The 12627-nt window shown below is 42.5% G+C and overlaps 1 long non-coding RNA gene across 1 annotated transcript in view; it reads left to right on the top strand.

The window, feature by feature from the left end:
* Positions 1 to 7073, top strand: part of LOC132538304 (uncharacterized) — a 41171-nt gene extending 34098 nt beyond the window's left edge. Inside the window, exon 3 of the long non-coding RNA XR_009549700.1 lies at positions 6717 to 7073. This is a non-coding gene — a long non-coding RNA (uncharacterized LOC132538304). The remainder of the gene's footprint in view (positions 1 to 6716) is intronic.
* The last annotated feature ends 5554 nt before the right edge of the window (positions 7074 to 12627 follow it).

The following is a 12627-nucleotide window of genomic DNA, read 5'->3' as shown; positions in this document are numbered from 1 at the left end:
ACATTCTTCTTTTATATTCTCAGATCTTATTTTCATGATTTTGTGGGGAGCAGGTCAAAGAGCATAAAAGTCTTCTTTAAACTCAGCTGGTAGGGCTCTAGAAAATGATCCACATGGAAAAGTCATAAGACATTGCCTCAGTTTCAGGGAGATGACCATTAATTGAAGTAAAGCAGGAAAAAAAAAGAGAGAGAGAAAGAGGGCAAATAGATGCATAGAAACATGAGAGAGAGAGAGAGAGAGAGAGAGAAGGAAAGGGAGAGGAGGGGAGAGAGAGAGAGAGAGAGAGAGAGAGAGAAGGAAAGGGAGAGGAGGGGAGAGAGAGAGAGAGAGAGAGAGAGAGAGAGAAATTATGCAGCCCTATTATTTTTAAAGTAGGTTTAAGGATACTGAGGCAGACCGTGAGGGGATTAACCTTGGCTGGTTATGTCCAGGTGTACACATTTGCACTCTTCTACATTTTGTTGGTGGTCAGGTGCAAGAGGAAGAAACTGGTACAGGATGCAGACATCTTGTTATCTGGTCCCTCTTTCAGGCTACCTGCAGGGTGCATAGGTTGGGGGTTGCTTGTTAATATCCTTCCAATAGTCTTTCTCTAGGTAATCCTCCTCACAAGTATACTGTACATTTCCCAGGTTGTCCTGTGCTTTAATTTTTTTTTTTTGGAGGCTTTCCTATTCTTTATCCCTCTGGGAGTACAGACCCAGGATCATTATGGGGTATAGAAGGTGGAAAGTCTGGCTTCTGTAATTGCTTCTCTATTGAATATGGGTTGTGGCAGGTTGATCTATACTCCCAGCCAGTTATTATTATTATTAATATTATTATTTATTTTCCCCTTTGTTGTCCTTGTTTTTATTGTTGTAGTAGTTATTATTGTTGTTATTAATGTTGTCATTGTTGAATAGGACAGAGAGAAATGGAGAGAGGAGGGGAAGACAGAGAAGGGAAGAGAAGGATAGGCATCTGTAAACCTGCTTCACCAACTGCCAAGTGACTCTCCTGTAGGTGGGGAGCCTGGGGCTCGAACCAGGATATTTATGCCAGTCCTTGCACTTTGAGCCACTTGAGTTTAACCCGCTGTGCTACCGCCCGACTCCCTCCCAGCCGGTTTCTTTTTTTCTTTCCCTAGTGAGCATGTCCTGTTTTTCTGCCTTTTATAATCATGGCCTCCTTTTACAATTCATGTCCAACCAAGCAGAACACCCAGGACAAATACTATCATATTCAAAGAAAGGTCCACTTTATCCCCTGAATCAGTTATAAAAATTGGAGGAGAGGGAGTCAGGCAGTAGCGCAGTGAGTTAAGCACATGTGGCGCAAAGCGCAAGGACCAGTATAAGGATCCCGGTTTGAGCCCCCAGCTCCCTACCTGCAGGGGGGCCTTTTCACAAGCGGTGCAGCAAGTCTCCAGGTGTCTATCTTTCTCTCCCCATCTCTGTCTTCCCCTCCTCCATTTCTCTGTCCTATCCAAACAACAATGACATCAATAGCAACAATAATAACTACAACAATAAAACAACAAAGGCAACAAAAGAGAATAAATAAATATAAAAAAATTTAAAAATTGGAGGAGGATGAGGAAACTTGGGCTTTCTTTCTCTTAAGGGTCATGTCTGTGCATGTATTTCTTTCTTTCCTATCTCTATTTTGCTTTAATAAACACTTGTCTCCCCAAAACTATAGGTTCTTGGGATTTTTTTTCTCTATGTAGATATTCCTCTAGTGTAAAGCAGACCTCTGTGCCCTTTGCCTTGCTCTGCTCCCTCCATCTCCCTCACAACTAGGAAGGTACTAGCACTCTGGACTTCTACAATTCAGGTAATTTTGTTACTTTGATAACAACCTTACTCTGAACAGACAGGCACTATGGGTACATTTATGTTCTATGTCAAAAGTATAACAGTTTTGTCCCTGAGCATTTAGACAAAACCTAACACTAGTATGAATTGTTAGAGTTGGGCTACAGGTTTATGGAGCTGAGGAAAAAATTTTTAAAAATGTATTTTCTTATTTAATAAAATAGAGAGAAATTAAGAGGAAAGGGAGGGAGACAGAAAGAGGTACCTGTAGCCCATCTTTGCAATTTGTGAGGTTACCCCTGCAAGTCAGACTGGGGGCTTCAACCCAGCTCCTTGCTCCACCATATGCACTCAACCTGGTGTGCCACTGTCTTCTGGAACATTTCTTCTTAAGACATAACACTAGGGACTGGGGCAGTGGTGTACTCGGTAGAGTGCACTTATCACCACAAGCATGAATGCAGGCTTAAGCCCTTTATTTCTGCCTGCAGGAGGAAACTTTCATGAGCTATGAAGCAGTGCTGCAGGTGTCCCTCTGTTTCTCTTTCCCTCTCTACCTCCCCTTTCCCTTCCAATTTTTCTCTGTCTCTATTCAAACCAAACAACCAACTAACCAACCAAACAAACAAAAAACCCACATAAATAAAATATTTTTAAAAGATTGTTTAAAAAGAAGACACGAGGGGCCAGGTGGTGGTGCACCCAGTTCAGTGCACATATAACTAAGCACAAGGACCTGGGTCTGAGTCCCGGCTCCCCACCTGCAGGGGATCCGCTTCACGAGCGGTGAAGCAGGTCTGTGGGTGTCTATCTTTCTTTCCCTCTCTCTGTCTCCCCATCTTCTCTCAATTTCTCTCTAATATAATGGTGGGGGGGTGTGGGTGGGGTGGGAAGGAAAAAAATAGCCACTAGGAGCAGTGGATTTGTAGTGCCTGCACTGAGCCCCCATGACTGGAGGGAAAAAGAAAGAAAAAGAAAATACAACACTCTTCCTGGTCATATTTGTACCCTTTAAGTCAACCACTTGGCTTATGTAAGCGTTCAGTAAAGTCTTGTAACAGTGAGTGTTGCCAGTTGACAGTGCTTTATGCTGTGTCCAGGAGACATTTTTCTGGTGCTGCTACCATAGTAGTAGCCTCCACATGGACAGAGCTCTCTAAGAACTGAGAGCTTTCCATATGCACTCAGGGAGTTCCTCTCCATAGTGTGTTATTTGAACTTTATATTCTTCCTATTCTGGGACAGTGGACAGAAGCAAATAAACATTCTTTAAGCACAAATGCCAGGGACTTGCATCAAGTGAACTCAGAAGGTGTGAACCTTGTCTTCGTAGCAAGTGATTCACAGGCTGAACTTACTGCTTCACTGAGACTGGGTGGTTTCTTTGAGGTCCTTTCCTTTCCTTTCCTTTCCTTTCCTTTCCTTTCCTTTCCTTTCCTTTCCTTTCCTTTCCTTTCCTTTCCTTTCCTTTCCTTTCCTTTCCTTTCCTTTCCTTTCCTTTCCTTTCCTTTCCTTTCCTTTCCTTTCCTTTCCTTTCCTTTCCTTTCCCTCCCCTCCCCTCCCCTCCCCTCCCCTCCCCTCCCCTCCCCTCCCCTCCCCTCCCCTCCCCTCCCCTCCCCTCCCCTCCCCTCCCCTCCCCTTCCCCCCCTCCCCTCCCCTCCCTTCCCTTCCCTTCCCTTCCCTTCCCTCCCCTCCCCTCCCTTCCCTTCCCTTCCCTTCTCTTTTCTCTTCTTTCTCCTCCTTCTCCTTCTTTCTCTTCCTTTTTTTTTCTTTCTGTACTCAAGCCTCTGACTTGAGTATATTCACGATATTCCCCTACTCAGGAGTGTGCCTTTCAAATGTTAACAAGCCAAACTCAGGCCAACTCCATTTTTCTTTTCTTTTTGAAGATTTATTTTATTGTTTATTAATGGGAGCAGGGAGAGCATCACTGGCACATGTGCTGCACGGGATTGAATTCACAACCTCAGGCATGAGAATTCAATGCATCGTCTATTGTATCCCCTCCTGGGCTGCATGGACTCCCCCTCCTCCCCCTCCCTACCTCTCCCTCCCCCTCCTTTTCTCCTTCTCCATTTCCTTTTCTTTTCCTCCTTTTCTTTTTATCAGAGCACTGCTCTGCTTTGGTTTATGGTGACACAGGGGCCTGAACCTGGGATCTCAGAACCTCAGACTTGAAAGTCTTTTGCATAACCACTATGCTATCTCTCCTAGTCCCAAAATTGTTTGTTAATTTGTTCACTTGGCCACACCTAAACAACAACAACAACTACATCTTAAAGGAAATGGACTCCCCAGACATTGCATATTAAAAAAAAATTAGATCACAGCTCAACCAGTTGAAATGATAAAAATTAAACAGTAAATTAGTGGTGATTGATCATGGATTGGGACAGTTGTGGACTGGGCCTTAATCTCAGTGTTCTTTCTACCACATATGAAACCTGAGACATTTTCATGGGCAATTGTTCCCAAAGCACTTTGTTAGGATATACAAGTGAATATGAATATACAGTTACAACCTCACTTAAAAAATATATTAGTGATTTAATTTAATTTACAAAATTGTAAGATAACAGGGACACAATTCCATACCATCCCCACCACCAGAGTTCTGTGTCCCCATTCCCTCCATTGGAAACTGCAGTGGTTCTCCCAAGGTCACAGATGTGGGTTTATTCGACGTCTATAACTATGTCTATCTAGGCATTTTTTGACTCATTTTTTTGTACAGTCCTGCCTCCTTTTCCTTTCCAAGCCACACCTTCACCTATTACTGCTTCTGAGTGTCCTTCCTTTCTTTGTTATACAGAGGGTTTTCATCTTGCTACCTTTTTCCTTAAGTAGTATATCTGTAATATTAATTTATTTATTTTAGAGACAAAGAGAAATTGAAGGGAGAGGGGAGAGGGGGAGAGGGAGAAAGAGATACCTCAGAACTACTTCACTGCTCCTGAAGCTTCCTCCATGCAGGAGGGAACCAGGGGCTTGAACCCAGGTCCTTGTGCACTATAACATGTGTGCTCTACTGAGTGTACCCACACCAGGTCCCATTTTTTGTTTTTTAACCAAGACCCTAGCATGACAGTCACTGGGGAGAATGGTGGTGGTGGGGAGGAAAGACAGAGCCCTTCCTCTTTACTCAGTAAATAGGCAGTGATGTGGAGAGAGGAGACATGAAGGAGGAAATATTTGGGTTTTTAAAAACATTTTCATTTTTAAATTTAAATTATTATTATTTAAATTATTATTATTTACATTTTTCTTTGTTTATTCCCTTTTGTTGTCCTTGTTTTTTATGGTTGTAGTTATTGATGTCATCACTATTGGATAGGACAGAGAGAAATGGAGAGAGAAGGGGAAGACAGAGAGCGGGAGAGAAAGACAGACACCTACAGACCTGCTTCTCTGCCTGTGAAGTGACTCCCCTGCAGGTAGGGAGCCGGGGGCTCGAACCGGGATCCTTATGCCAGTCCTTGTGCTTTGTTCCACTTGCGCTTAACCGTTGTGCTACTGCCCGACTCCCAAAATATATTTTTTTTCAGAGTGAGTTTAAGTCTCACTTTTTAGAAAAAATTTCTTTATTGGGGAATTAATGTTTTACATTCAACAGTAAACCCAAAATATCTTATTTATTAATGAGAAAGGATGAAAGAACCAGACATCACTCTGGTACATGTGCTGCTGGGGACTGAACTCAGGACCTCATGCTTGAGAGTGCAATGCTTTATACAGTGCACCACCTCCCGGATCACAGAGGAAATGTCTGAATAAAGAAGGTAGACATTCCTTTATGTCATCTGGGACTACCATCACCTCTCATATTTGGACAAATGAGGTTTCTAGAAAATGAGCTTTTGCCATAGCATATTTGAGTCCCATTTATTTTGATAGAAGATCTGACTTTAAAAACTCATTTTGCATGAAAAACTGGAAAAGGAAGTGCTTTCCTCAAAACCAACTCCCCACTGAACTTGGGGAGAGAAGATGCCGCCCTGCTCTTTGCAGTGTCCAAGATGCTTTATCAACTGGCAAAGGATGCCTTAATGCAGATCAATGATTCTCAATATATCTCCTCCCTAATGTATCTTCCCATGACACTTCTCAAGTAATTAGAGTACAAGGCCACATTTTATTTCCTTTCCTTAAAGAAAATTAAAAAATGGATGTGTAACAAACATCACAGTCCATGGTTTCCATTAAGGCTAAAGCTTTGTGTTTCAGTGACAATGAGCACTGCTTTCTAAATTGTGTCAATACTTGAACTTCCCTAAGAAAAGTGGCATGAAGAAACAGGGGCTAAGAATATGGTAAGACTTTTAATGATCACATGTCCATTATCACAAATCTGATCTGCAACAGCACCAGGGCCCTTTAGTTTTTTTTTTCTTTCTTTCTTTTTTAAGTTTTTAATTAATTGATTGACTAATGTGATGAAAAGAAAAGAGAGAGAGAGAGAGAGAGAGAGAGAGAGAGAGAGAGAAGCAGAGCATCACTCTGGCACATTCGATGCTGGTAATCAAACTCAGGACTTCATGTTTGTAGGTCCAAAGCTCTAGCTTCTATACTACCCCTTAAGCTCTTTTTCACTGAATAACTGAAGATAGCTCTTTCTTCCAGGTTTAGCTTGAGAAAGTAATCCAGAGTGGACCTGGAGACTTCTTTCCCTCTCTGCTTTTTCCAAGTGTCTGAGAGAAAGTTGCTTATTCTTTCAGTAAAAAAATGAATGCTAGATATTAGTTTCAGGCAAAAACTAGCAAAGTCATGGACCCCTTTGAATATAGCTAAAATAGACTTACCAGCTTTTTCCAAAACAGAGACCACAAATCTTCATCTGAAATATTCTTGCCTTTAGGTTCCTTATTAGTCAACAGTTTGTTTTGCTTTATATCTTAACTCTTTTTCTGCCACCAGGTTCCAGATGCTACCATGATGCTAACCTGACTTCCCTGGGCAGATGAGCCCATTACTGTGTCCTGAAGCCTCACCTCCCCAGATCACTGTCCCACTAGGGAAAGAGACAGGTTGGGAGTGTATGGATTGACCTGCCAATGCCCATATTCAGTGGGGAAGCAATTACAGAAGCCAGACCTTCCACTTTCTGCACCCCATAATGATCCTGGGTCCATACTCCCAAAAAGATAAAGAATAGGAAAGCTATCAAGAAAGGGGATTGGATATGGAGTTCTGGTGGTGGGAATTGTGTGGAATTGTTCCCCCTTTATCTTATAGTCATGCAAATATTTCCATTTTATAAATAAATATAATAACATAAAAAATGAATGTTGCCTTTTATATTCTAAATACCTAGGTACACAACTATGAACATAAAGAACACAAGGTAAGGCATAGCATTTATCTTCAAAGGACTCACAATCATGCATGTGTGGTGTGCATGTATATATGTATGTGTATGTTTGCAGGTATGTGTGAGGGTTGGTAGGATTGGGAAGTAAAGATACAATATGATATGAGGACACTCAAGTAAAAGAATGAACAATAAACAGAACACACAGGAGGCGTAACTTGGGAGGTGGTGTGATGGATAAAATATTGGACTTGGACTTACAAACATACATTCCTGGACTTGGTCCCTGGTGTTCCCCATGCCAAACTTTGCCTATCTCTTTCTTCTCATCTCTTTCTCTTTAATCAATCAATCAATTCATCAATCTCTGAAAAATTAAAGAACCCACAGGAGTGACACAGGAGTAGTCAGGGAATACTTTTCGGTGGAGGTGATAAATGTGGAAGAATCAAATCTTTGAAAGTGCTACTTAGAGGGGCAACAAATAACTCACTTTAATATTTTTAATTTGCAATTTCTGTGGGGCATGGTTCTCCTCTGCAGATTGGCCAGCGACTGTGGAGGAGGGGGGAGATGGGCCGCCCCAGGGGTCCTGGGAACACTGCTGAGAAAACATGACTACTTTGGGAGAAGCTTCAGGGGTACAAGCAGGTAGATATACCCAAGGGTTAGGAAAAGTTTAAGATAATCATTAAGCCACATACACAATACAGGGTTAAGTCTTGACCTATTAGGTGCTTGATCATTACTGGGAAGTTACCATATAAAGTCTGGTCATGAGCTCACCATGCATAGGCAGGGTTCTCTCTAAAGGTAAATCACGGAGCACCTCAGGGCAGGGGGAAAGGGAGCAGTTAAGCAAGACCAGGATGTTTGTGGTGGGCTTCAGTTGGCCATATACAGTAATTCATAGCCTAGTTCAACTGGAACGAGGAAGTATGTGCAAGAAGTCTCCCCATCTAGAAAACTCCATCCGTCTCTTTTAAAAAACATATTTATTTATTTATTCCCTTTTGTTGCCCTTGTAGTTATTATTGTTGTTATTGATGTCATCATCATTGTTGTTGGATAAGGCAGAGAGAAATTGAGAGAGGAGGGAAAGACAGAGAGGGGGAGAGAAAGATAGACACCTGCAGACCTGCTTCACCGCTTGTGAAGCGACTCCCCTGCAGGTGGGGAGCTGGGGGCTTGAACCGGGATCCTTACGCCAGTCTTTGTGCTTTGCACCACCTGCGCTTAACTCGCTGTGCTACCACCCGACTCCCTACTCCATCCATCTTAAGGTCGTGGGGTTGAGTGGGGACCTGCCTACTGCACCTCCTGTGAGGAGAGAGCTCCAGTTGACCCTCTCAGACTCTCATGGAGATAATGGCCTGGATTTCCCAGACAGTGGGCCTTTCCCCACAAATTTCCATTATTGGTGAGTTGGGACATTGACTTGAGTTACTTTTGTATGAATTGCCTCTTCATAGCTGCTGTGCTTTAATTTGTGTTATTTGATCATTTCTGAATTTTGAGTCAGTGAATATTAATACTTTTTGATGTGTGCTCTAAGTATTTTTGACCAGATGGCTGCTTGCTCTTTTATGATCATCTATGATGAACTCACTATGCACAGAAGTTTCAGCAGTGGGACTGTTATCTTGAAAATTGAAACTAACACTTGAGAAAACACACTTACTTGAACTTATATTTCATAGTAGTCAAGCAATAATTACCACTGTATACTAAAGTTTAGACATCCAGAGGGCTTTTTTTGTTTTTGTTTTACCAGAGCATTATTCAGCTCAGGTTTATGGTGGTGTAAAGGGTTGAATCTTGGAGCCTAAGCCATGAGAATCTCTTTTCATAACCATTATGCATGGATCAAACTCAGGACCTCACATTTGAGTTTCCAACACTTACCCACTGTACCACATCTCAAGCTGTAAAAGACAGAGCACCAGGATGTTGCTCTCATTTGGGATGCTGGGGGTCAAACTCAGAAGCTCATACTCACAAGTCAGAAGCTCTGCCCATTGTGCCATCACCTCTTCTAAACTCCCACAGCATCTTTGATGTCCTTACATTGGCATCTTCTCCCTGACTATGTTGCAAACCTTTGAGAGTACAAGTGCAGGTGCTCTCTAGTGCATATATTCATGGTTTGACAGAAACACTTCAAATGTCAAGCCAATGAATGAATAATGTCCTTTGTATTTTCCAACTGGCTCCAACATGTATATGCAAATCCTATATGATATATTTTCTTTCTTTTTTAGTACTTTATTTGTTTTAGTTTAGTGAGAGAGAGATACAGAGAGGACAGAGCCCTGCTCAGCTCTGGTTTATGATGGTGCTGGGGATTGAATGGAAGATTTCACAGCCTCAGGCATAAGAGCCTTCTTATAGAGCCATTACTATCTCACCTGCCCCATCCACTTTACAATGGATGAAACTGGGACTCAGGAAGTTTAAATGGCTTAACAAAATCTACACAGATAGAGAATACTGGTACTAAACAAACATCGGAAAGAACTTCTTGTTTGAGTTGTTGGGTCTTTTTCTCAGCACTAAAATTAATATCATCTCCATCACAACCCTCCTCCCCCCCAAAAAAAAAGTGACAGAGTAGCCTGCATTGGCAGGAGAAGCAGTAAGAGGAAAGGTTTATAAAGAAGGCTGCCACTGAGGAGCATTGGAGTAGAATGACAGGACTAGATTAGCAAGAAGGAGGGAAGAGGACATTCCAGGCAGGAAATGGCAAAGGCTGACAGAGGTATATTGTGGTGTCCAAATGAGTTGGAATGTTCATTACTGCAGCCTCTTGGTGCAGCTTATGTCTGGTAGAGATGAGAGTGAATGTAAGTTAACTGAAGAATCAAAGAAAGGGAGATGGAAAAGGGAGGAAAGCTTGCATCAGAGAAATTGCATTTAAAAAAATGAGAAAGCACAACATTTGCAGCTCAAGGCAGAACGGGTTTCCATTGTACCACTGTTATGTGGAAGGGTTATATCTCCTGAAAGAAAGGAGGATGTGTACTGTACAGGGAGCAAAGTCAACTAGGGTCATTGTCATTGTTGCTTTTGTCTCTGGGTCATTGTATGAGCATCAGTGTTGTCTGGATTTTGTCAGTGAAAAGATGCTGTAGTGGAGCCTAATAAAAGCTTATTTGCCTGCTTCTGAACCACTCTTCCCACCCATTTTCCCTGAAGATTCTCTGATGGCTTTGTATACAGTCATCTGTGTTAATCTCTGTGTTGGACAAAAAGCATGGAGGAGGGAGTCGGGCTGTAGCGAAGCGGGTTAAGCACAGGTGGCGCAAAGCACAAGGACCAGCATAAGGATCCCGGTTTGAACCCCGGCTCCCCACCTGCAGGGGAGTCGCTTCACAGGCGGTGAAGCAGGTCTGTAGGTGTCTATCTTTCTCTCCTCCTCTCTGTCTTCCCCTCCTCTCTCCATTTCTCTCTGTCCTATCCAACAACGACAACAACAATAATAACTACAACAATAAAACAACAAGGGCAACAAAAGGGAATAAATAAATAAAATAAATATTTAAAAAAAGATTTGAAAAAAAAAGCATGGAGGAGAAAGTTTTGTACTATTGAGGCTGTAGACATGGACACATCCTACCATTGTCATATCTCTTTTGTTTTGATCTTACTGTTTGTCAAATAGGGTAAAATAATTGCTACCTTTTTTTCATGGATCTAGGTACTTTACCTAGGAAGGAAATTTGAAGTATGTTTTGATGCAAGGCATCCAAAGCAAAGGTGGATGTTGGCCTCTGAAAAGAGAACTGGGTGTGAAGTCATTTCTCCAAGTCTTGTACCCTGCAAAGCTCATTATACAACAAAAGAAGTTGGGATTTCTCTAGTGAGCTAGAGAGTAAACCACAACAAAATGGGGAGGGATCTTGTCTTCAGGACACCCAGTAATTTGCAGCATTGTGGGAAACACAGATCTCAAAGGTTCACTGATGGAAGCCCCATGGTGGGAGATTCCTATCTTGGTCACTGGGGGTATCCTCCATACAAACTTGGTTTGATACACCTTAAATATCTTCTTGTAATTTCATTTCTTTTCTTTTAAATGAAATTATCAAGAATGGAATAACTGAGCTCTTAAATCTTTTTAGTTGCAATAAAGTGGAATCTGCTACGCATGTAGAGAGTTCACATGGTGGGACCATGTAAATTCCAGTAAACAAACTCTAGGTGAGTTTGCTCTTTAGGTTTCTACTCTACTGCACCACTTCTCAAATAAACCTCAGCCCATATAATCCTTATTTGAATCATATCATCCATTAATACTCAGCAACATGGGTGCATCTTCTGGCCTGGTAACTGTCCCACATGAATTCTCTTGACAGAAACCTAAACATACACACACAGTAGTGTGTAACATCCCCACCTGACTCTTCTCTCTGGCCTCTTGCAAGCAGCATTGTCAGATGGCTGACAGGGTTAGAAAGAGACAGACCTCCTCAGAGGGAGCCAACCAAACAATTTCCCTAGTTGGTTTTGCTGCTGCCTCATCCAGGAAGCAGGTGCCTGCAGAAGACACGCTGACAGGATCAGACGGAAGAAGCTGTGATGCCATCTGGGGTCAGGAAGAGATTCTTGTCCAGAAGCCAATTGCGGGGGCTGAGGTGTGGTGGTGGAGTCCGAAATAACCTGGGGGATGCTGGGGAGAGCACACAGAAAGCTTCCTGCAATGGCGCTGGGCTGAATTGGGAACTCTGGGAAGACAGACATGATGCTGAAGCTTGAATCTGCTTTAGACATCTGAGCCAAGGCTATATTTCATAAATGTGCAAAATACACAAAAGTAGAGACTGAGAGTAAAATGAATCTCTGTGTACCCATCAATCAATTTCAACAGTTGGTCTTGTTTCATCTGTACCCCACCCTTTCATTCTCATCCCCAACCTCCAACTTTATGAGCTTCATGGAAGCAAACTCTAGACTTATTACCCTCCTCAATCGCTATCGAACAGGCCATGACCGGTGCACCGCTATGTTCCATCGCTGGGGAGCCAGAGACGACCCGAACTGCCCCTGCGGCTACAGACAGACTATGACCCACATAGTCAACGACTGCCACCTCTCCAGATTCAAAGGAGGTCTCGAAACTTTACATCAGGCTCAACCTGACGCTGTTGACTGGCTACGGAAGAAGGGCAAACGCTAGAAGAAGAAGACCACATGTTTTATACTGTAGTTTATGTCTCCAAAAAAAGGGGGGACTTTTTTTAAAAATTAATGATTGAATACTGATAAACAAGATTGTGGAATAAGAAGGGGTGTAATTCCCACCAGAGTTATAGTTCCCAGAGTTCTGTGTCACATCCTTTCCATTGGAAACTACCCTATTCTTTAACTCTCTGGGAGTATGGACCAAAATTCTTTATGGGCTGCAGAAGGTGGGAATTCTGGCTTCTGTAATTGCTTCTCCACTGGACATGGGCATTGGCAGGTTGATCCATACTCCCAGCCTGTTTCTATCTTTCCCTAGTGGGGTAGGGCTGTAGG

Source organism: Erinaceus europaeus, chromosome 4 (genome assembly GCF_950295315.1).
Source record: "Erinaceus europaeus chromosome 4, mEriEur2.1, whole genome shotgun sequence".
Lineage (NCBI taxonomy): Eukaryota > Metazoa > Chordata > Mammalia > Eulipotyphla > Erinaceidae > Erinaceus > Erinaceus europaeus.
Note: the sequence above shows the minus strand (reverse complement) of the source record. Positions and strands in the feature narration are given on the sequence as shown.